Raw genomic sequence first — 9,128 nt, 5'->3', positions numbered from 1 at the left:
ACCTCAACCCAGCTCTTACTTTAACAAGAACACATTTAACAAGCACATATATATATATATATATATATATATATATATATATATATATATATATATATATATATATATATATATATATATATCCTTCCTTCTTTTGGAAAATTAAAAAAAAAAAAAAGAGAGGGAGGGAGCGGGGGGCTGGAAATCCTCCCCTCTCGTTTTTTTTTTTTTAATTTTCCAAAAGAAGGAACAGAGGGGGCCAGGTGAGGATATTCCAAAAAATACCCAGTCCTCTGTTCTTAACGCTACCTCTCTAACGCGGGAAATGGCTAATAGTTTAAAAGAAAAGAAAAAAAAAATTATATATATATATATATATATATATATATATATATATATATATATATATATATATATATATATATATATATATATATATATATATGTTCTTAACGCTACCTCGCTAACGCGGGAAATGGCAATTAGTTTAAAAGAAAGAAAGAAGATATATATATATATATATATTTTTTTTTTCTTTTTTTTATACCTCGTCGCTGTCTCCCGCGGTTATATATATATATATATATATATATATATATATATATATATATATATATATATATATATATATATATATATATATATATATATATATTCCCTGGGGATAGGGGAGAAAGAATACTTCCCACGTATTCCCTGCGTGTCGTAGAAGTCGACTAAAAGGGAAGGGAGCAGGGGGCTAGAAATCCTCCCCTCTCTCTTTTTTTTTTTTTTTTTTTTTTTTCCAAAGGAAGGAACAGAGAAGGGGGCTGGATGAGGATGTTTCCTCAGAGGCCCAGTCCTCTGTTCTTAACGCTACCTCGCTGACGCGGGAAATGGCGAATAGTATGAAAGAAGAAAAGAAAGATATATATATATATACATATATGTATATATATATATATGTATATATATATATATATATATATATATATATATATATATATGTATATATATATATATATATATATATATATATATATATATATATATATATATATATATATATATATATATATATATATATATATATATATATAGGTGGGTTGATTAGAGAGGGTAGTGAGTGGTGGGATGAAGATGTAAGATTATTAGGGAAAGAGAAGAGAGAGGCATTTGGGCGATTTTTGCAGGGAAATAATGGAAATGACTGGGAGATGTATAAAAGAAAGAGGCAGGAGGTCAAGAGAAAGGTGCATGAGGTGATAAAGAGGGCAAATGAGAGTTGGGGTAAGAGAGTATCATTAAATTTTAGGGAGAATAAAAAGATGTTCTGGAAGGAGGTAAATGAAATGCATAAGACAAGGGAACAAATGGGAACTTCAGTGAAGGGGGCTAATGGGGAGATGATAACAAGTAGTTGTGATGTGACAAGGAGATGGAGTGAGTATTTGAAGGTTTGTTGAATATGTTTGATGATAGAGTGGCAGATATAGGTTGTTTTGGTCGAGGTGGTTTGCAAAGTGAGAGGGTTAGGGAAAATTATTTGGTAGACAGAGAAGAGGTAGAAAAAGCTTTGCGGAAGATGAAAGCCGGCAAGGCAGCAGGTTTGGATGGTATTGCAGTGGAATTTATTAAAAAAGGGGGTGACTGTATAGTTGACTGGTTGGTAAGGTAATTTAATGTATGTATAACTCATGGTGAGGTGCCTGAGGATTGGCGAAATGCTTGCATAGTGCCATTGTACAAAGGCAAAGGGGATAAAAGTGAGTGCTCAAATTACAAAGGTATACGTTTGTTGAGTATTCCTGGGAGATTATATGGGAGGGTATTGATTGAGAGGGTTAAGGCATGTACAGACCATCAGACTGGTGAAGAGCAGTGTGGTTTCAGAAGTGGTAGAGGATGTATGGATCAGGTGTTTGTTTTGAAGAGTGGCTGTGAGAAATACTTAGAAAATCAAATGGGTTTCTATGTAGCATTTATGGATCTGGAGAAGGCATATAATAGAGATGTTAGAGATGCTCTGTGGAGGTATTAAGAATATATGGTGTGGGGAGCAAGTTGTTAGAAGCAGTGAAAAGTTTTTATCGGGGATGAAAGGCTTGTGTACGTATAGGAAAAGAGGAAAATGATTGGTTCTCAGTGAATGATGGTTTGCGCGAGGAGTGTGGGATGTCTCCATCGATGCATAATTTGTTAATGGATGAGGTTGTTAGGGAAGTGAATGCAAGAGTTTTGGAAAGAGGGGCAAGCCTGCAGTCTGCTGTGGATGAGAGAGCTTGGGAAGTGAGTCAGCTGTTCGCTGATGATACAGCGCTGGTGGCTGATTCGTGTGACAAACTGCAGAAGCTGGTGACTGAGTTTGGTAAAGTGTGTGAAAGAAGAAAGCTGAGAGTAAATGTGAATAAGAGCAAGGTTATTAGGTACAGTAGGGTTGAGGGACAAGTCAATTGGGAGGTGAGTTTGAATGGAGAAAAACTGGAGGAAGTGAAGTGTTTTAGATAACTGGGAGTGGATTTGGCAGCGGATGGAACCAAGGAAGCGGAAATGAATCATAGGGTGGGGACGGGGGCGAAAGTTCTGGATGCATTGAAGAACGTGTGGAAGTCGAGAACATTATCTCGGAAAGCAACCCTGGGTATGTTTGAAGGGATAGTGGTTCCAACAATGTTATATGGTTGCGAGGCGTAGGCTATAGATAGAGTTGTGCGGAGGAGGATGGATGTGCTGGTAATGAGATGTTTGAGGACAGTATGTGGTGTGAGGTGGTTTGATCGAGTAAGTAATAATAGCGTAAAAGAGATGCGTGGTAATAAAAAGAGTTTAGTTGAGAGAGCAGAGGAGGATGTTTTAAAATGGTTTAATCACATGGAGAGAATGAGTGAGGAAAGATTGACCAAGAGAATATATGTGTCAGAGGTGGAGGGAACGAGAAGTGGGAGACCAAATTGTAGGTGGAAAGTTGGAGTGAAAAGGATTTTGAGTGATCGAAGCCTGAACATGCAGGAGGGTGAAAGGCGGGCCAGGAGTAGAGTGAATTGGAACGATGTGGTATACCGGGGTCGACGTGCTGTCAATGGATTGAATCAGGGTATGTGAAGAGTCTGGGGTAATCCATGGAGAGTTCTGGTGGCCCCGGATATATATATATATATATATATATATATATATATATATATATATATATATATATATATATATATATATATATATATATATATATATATATAAGTGAGTGCTCAAATTACAGAGGTATAAGTTTGTTGAGTATTCCTGGTAAATTGTATGGGAGGGTACTGATTGAGAGGGTGAAGGCATGTACAGAGCATCAGATTGGGGAAGAGCAGTGTGGTTTCAGAAGTGGTAGAGGATGTGTGGATCAGGTGTTTGCTTTGAAGAATGTATGTGAGAAATACTTAGAAAAGCAAATGGATTTGTATGTAGCATTTATGGATCTGGAGAAGGCATATGATAGAGTTGATAGAGATGCTCTGTGGAAGGTATTGGGAATATACGGTGTGGGAGGCAAGTTGTTAGAAGCAGTGAAAAGTTTTTATCGAGGATGTAAGGCATGTGTACGTGTAGGAAGAGAGGAAAGTGATTGGTTCTCAGTGAATGTAGGTTTGCGGCAGGGGTGTGTGATGTCTCCATGGTTGTTTAATTTGTTTATGGATGGGGTTGTTAGGGAGGTAAATGCAAGAGTTTTGGAAAGAGGGGCAAGTATGAAGTCTGTTGGGGATGAGAGAGCTTGGGAAGTGAGTCAGTTGTTGTTCGCTGATGATACAGCGCTGGTGGCGGATTCATGTGAGAAACTGCAGAAGCTGGTGACGGAGTTTGGTAAAGTGTGTGGAAGAAGAAAGTTAAGAGTAAATGTGAATAAGAGCAAGGTTATTAGGTACAGTAGGGTTGAGGGTCAAGTCAATTGGGAGGTGAGTTTGAATGGAGAAAAACTGGAGGAAGTGAAGTGTTTTAGATATCTGGGAGTGGATCTGGCAGCGGATGGAACCATGGAAGCGGAAGTGGATCATAGGGTGGGGGAGGGGGCGAAAATTTTGGGAGCCTTGAAAAATGTGTGGAAGTCGAGAACATTATCCCGGAAAGCAAAAATGGGTATGTTTGAAGGAATAGTGGTTCCAACAATGTTGTATGGTTGCGAGGCGTGGGCTATGGATAGAGTTGTGCGCAGGAGGTTGGATGTGCTGGAAATGAGATACTTGAGGACAATGTGTGGTGTGAGGTGGTTTGATCGAGTAAGTAACGTAAGGGTAAGAGAGATGTGTGGAAATAAAAAGAGCGTGGTTGAGAGAGCAGAAGAGGATGTTTTGAAATGGTTTGGGCACATGGAGAGAATGAGTGAGGAAAGATTGACCAAGAGGATATATGTGTCGGAGGTGGAGGGAACGAGGAGAAGAGGGAGACCAAATTGGAGGTGGAAAGATGGAGTGAAAAGGATTTTGTGTGATCGGGGCCTGAACATGCAGGAGGGTGAAAGGAGGGCAAGAAATAGAGCGAGTTGGAGTGATGTGGTATACAGGGGTTGACGTGCTGTCAGTGGATTGAACCAGGGCATGTGAAGCGTCCGGGGTAAACCATGGAAAGCTGTGTAGGTATGTATATTTGCGTGTGTGGACGTGTGTATGTACATGTGTTTGGGGGGGGGTTGGGCCATTTCTTTCGTCTGTTTCCTTGCGCTACCTCGCAAACGCGGGAGACAGCGACAAAGTATAAAAAAAAAAAAAAAAATATATATATATATATATATATATATATATATATATATATATATATATATATATATATTATATATATATATATATATATATATATATATATATATATATATATGTATATATATATATATATATATATATATATAAATATATATATATATATATACATATATATATATATATATATATATATATATATATATATATATATATATATATATATATATATATATATATATATATATATATATATATTTATATATATATACTCCTGAAATATATATATATATATATATATATATATATATATATATATATATATATATATATATATATATATATATATATATATATATATATATACTCCTGAAACAGGAGTTATGGGAGTATGTGATAGAATGTAAGAAAGTAAATTCTCGATTAATATGGGTAAAACTGAAAGTTGATGGAGAGAGGTGGGTGATTATTGGTGCATATGCACCCGGGCATGAGAAGAAAGATCATGAGAGGCAAGTGTTTTGGGAGCAGCTGAATGAGTGTGTTAGTGGTTTTGATGCACGAGACCGGGTCATAGTGATGGGTGATTTGAATGCAAAGGTGAGTAATGTGGCAGTTGAGGGAATAATTGGTATACATGGGGTGTTCAGTGTTGTAAATGGAAATGGTGAAGAGCTTGTAGATTTATGTGCTGAAAAAGGACTGATGATTGGGAATACCTGCGAGATATACATAAGTATACTTATGTAAGTAGGAGAGATGGCCAGAGAGCGTTATTGGATTACGTGTTAATTGACAGGCGTGCGAAAGAGAGACTTTTGGATGTTAATGTGCTGAGAGGTAAAACTGGAGGGATGTCTGATCATTATCTTGTGGAGGCTAAGGTGAAGATTTGTATGGGTTTTCAGAAAAGAAGAGTGAATGTTGGGGTGAAGAGGGTGGTGAGAGTAAGTGAGCTTGGGAAGGAGACCTGTGTGAGGAAGTACCAGGAGTTACTGAGTACAGAATGGAAAAAGGTGAGATCAATGGAAGTAGGGGGAGTGGGGGAGGAATGGGATGTATTTAGGGAATCAGTGATGGATTGCGCAAAAGATGCTTGTGGCATGAGAAGAGTGGGAGGTGGGTTGATTAGAAAGGGTAGTGAGTGGTGGGATGAAGAAGTAAGAGTATTAGTGAAAGAGAAGAGAGAGGCATTTGGACGATTTTTGCAGGGAAAAAATGCAATTGAGTGGGAGATGTATAAAAGAAAGAGACAGGAGGTCAAGAGAAAGGTGCAAGAGGTGAAAAGAAGGGCAAATGAGAGTTGGGGTGAGAGAATATCATTAAATTTTAGGGAGAATAAAAAGATGTTCTGGAAGGAGGTAAATAAAGTGCGTAAGACAAGGGAGCAAATGGGAACTTCAGTGAAGGGCGCAAATCGGGAGGTGATAACAAGTAGTGGTGATGTGAGAAGGAGATGGAGTGAGTATTTTGAAGGTTTGTTGAATGCGTTTGATGATAGAGTGGCAGATATAGGGTGTTTTGGTCGAGGTGGTGTGCAAAGTGAGAGGGTTAGGGAAAATGATTTGGTAAACAGAGAAGAGGTAGTAAAAGCTTTGCGGAAGATGAAAGCCGGCAAGGCAGCAGGTTTGGATGGTATTGCAGTGGAATTTATTAAAAAAGGGGGTGACTGTATTGTTGACTGGTTGGTAAGGTTATTTAATGTATGTATGACTCATGGTGAGGTGCGTGAGGATTGGCGGAATGCGTGCATAGTGCCATTGTACAAAGGCAAAGGGGATAAGAGTGAGTGCTCAAATTACAGAGGTATAAGTTTGTTGAGTATTCCTGGTAAATTATATGGGAGGGTATTGATTGAGAGGGTCAAGGCATGTACAGAGCATCAGATTGGGGAAGAGCAGTGTGGTTTCAGAAGTGGTAGAGGATGTGTGGATCAGGTGTTTGCTTTGAAGAATGTATGTGAGAAATACTTAGAAAAGCAAATGGATTTGTATGTAGCATTTATGGATCTGGAGAAGGCATATGATAGAGTTGATAGAGATGCTCTGTAGAAGGTATTAAGAATATATGGTGTGGGAGGAAAGTTGTTAGAAGCAGTGAAAAGTTTTTATCGAGGATGTAAGGCATGTGTACGTGTAGGAAGAGAGGAAAGTGATTGGTTCTCAGTGAATGTAGGTTTGCGGCAGAGGTGTGTGATGTCTCCATGGTTGTTAAATTTGTTTATGGATGGGGTTGTTAGGGAGGTGAATGCAAGAGTTTTGGAAAGAGGGGTAAGTATGCAGTCTGTTGTGGATGAGAGAGCTTGGGAAGTGAGTCAGTTGTTGTTCGCTGATGATACAGCGTTGGTGGCTGATTCATGTGAGAAACTGCAGAAGCTGGTGACTGAGTTTGGTAAAGTGTGTGAAAGAAGAAAGTTAAGGGTAAATGTGAAAAAGAGCAAGGTTATTAGGTACAGTAGGGTTGAGGGTCAAGTCAATTTGGAGGTAAGTTTGAATGGAGAAAAACTGGAGGAAGTAAAGTGTTTTAGATATCTGGGAGTGGTTTTGGCAGCGGATGGAACCATGGAAGCGGAAGTAAATCATAGGATGGGGGAGGGGGCGAAAATCCTGGGAGTCTTGAAGAATGTGTGGAAGTCGAGAACATTACCTCGGAAAGCAAAAATGGCTTCTTCTCTGTTTACCAAATCATTTTCCCTAACCCTCTCACTTTGCACACCACCTCGACCAAAACACCCTATATCTGCCACTCTATCATCAAACACATTCAACAATCCTTCAAAATGCTCACTCCATCTCCTTCTCACATCACCACTACTTGTTATCACCTCCCCATTAGCCCCCTTCACTGAAGTTCCCATTTGCTCCCTTGTCTTACGCACTTTATTTACCTCCTTCCAGAAGATCTTTTTATTCTCCCTAAAATTTAATGATATTCTCTCACCCCAACTCTCGTTTGCCCTCTTTTCCACCTCTTGCACCTTTCTCTTGACCTCCTGCCTCTTTCTTTTATACATCTCCCACTCATTTGCATTTTTTCCCTGCAAAAATCGTCCAAATGCCTCTCTCTTCTCTTTCACTAATAATCTTGCTTCTTCATCTCACCACTCACTACCCTTTGTAATCAACCCACCTCCCACTCTTCTCATGCCACAAGCATCTTTTGCGCAAGCCATGACTGCTTCCCTAAATACATCCCATTCCTCCCCCACTCCCCTTACTTCCTTTGTTCTCACCTTTTTCCATTCACCTCGCCAAATCTCTACTCAGAGCATAATAGAATACATATAGTTTGCCTTGAGCATTATAGAAAACGGGATCGCTCGTTAACAGTAAGTTGTTGCTGAGGCTGTGGTCTGAGAGTTATTATCTAGATAAGAATATGTTACTGGAGTGATAGTTGTCATACATGGTGCTCTGACAAGAAAATAGTGAAATTGGGAAAGCATGTAGCTTAGACATTAAAGCTTATTCTTTCATTGAAATCTGAACAAATGGAGCATTTTTCAAAGTGATAGAGATGGAAAGCAAAAAGGTGTTTTTATGAATGTACTGGAAAAATTGAGGTCCAGATAAACTTTTGGTCTGTCAAGACTTTATCATGGCGGATGACCAACCCTACCCTCATGTATCCAAGATATGGTTGTACTTTGTGCAGTGAAGACAATTGAGAAACATCATAAGCCAATATTCCAGTTTCATGATTAGAGAAGAAGTGGACCAGGCCGTATGATACAGTGGTTAAATTGATGATAACTACTATTGACGTTTGTGTAAATAAATTATACATTTCCCTTTTCCATAGCCAGAGGTTGAACCATTATGTGACATTCATTTTTCATTTCATTTCCAGCTAGAGGTTTCAGTTTTCTAAATCATTTCTTACATTTTTCATATATATATATATATATATATATATATATATATATATATATATATATATATATATATATATATATATATATGTGCAAAGTGAGAGGGTTAGGGAAAATGATTTGGTAAACAGAGAAGAGGTAGTAAAAGCTTTGCGGAAGATGAAAGCCGGCAAGGCAGCAGATTTGGATGGTATTGCAGTGGAATTTATTAAAAAAGGGGGTGACTGTATTGTTGACTGGTTGGTAAGGTTATTTAATGTATGTATGACTCATGGTGAGGTGCCTGAGGATTGGCGGAATGCGTGCATAGTGCCATTGTACAAAGGCAAAGGGGATAAGAGTGAGTGCTCAAATTACAGAGGTATAAGTTTGTTGAGTATTCCTGGTAAATTATATGGGAGGGTATTGATTGAGAGGGTCAAGGCATGTACAGAGCATCAGATTGGGGAAGAGCAGTGTGGTTTCAGAAGTGGTAGAGGATGTGTGGATCAGGTGTTTGCTTTGAAGAATGTATGTGAGAAATACTTAGAAAAGCAAATGGATTTGTATGTAGCATTTATGGATCTGGA

This window comes from Panulirus ornatus, chromosome 15 (assembly GCF_036320965.1).
Source record: "Panulirus ornatus isolate Po-2019 chromosome 15, ASM3632096v1, whole genome shotgun sequence".
Taxonomy (NCBI): Eukaryota; Metazoa; Arthropoda; class Malacostraca; order Decapoda; family Palinuridae; genus Panulirus; species Panulirus ornatus.
Note: the sequence above shows the minus strand (reverse complement) of the source record.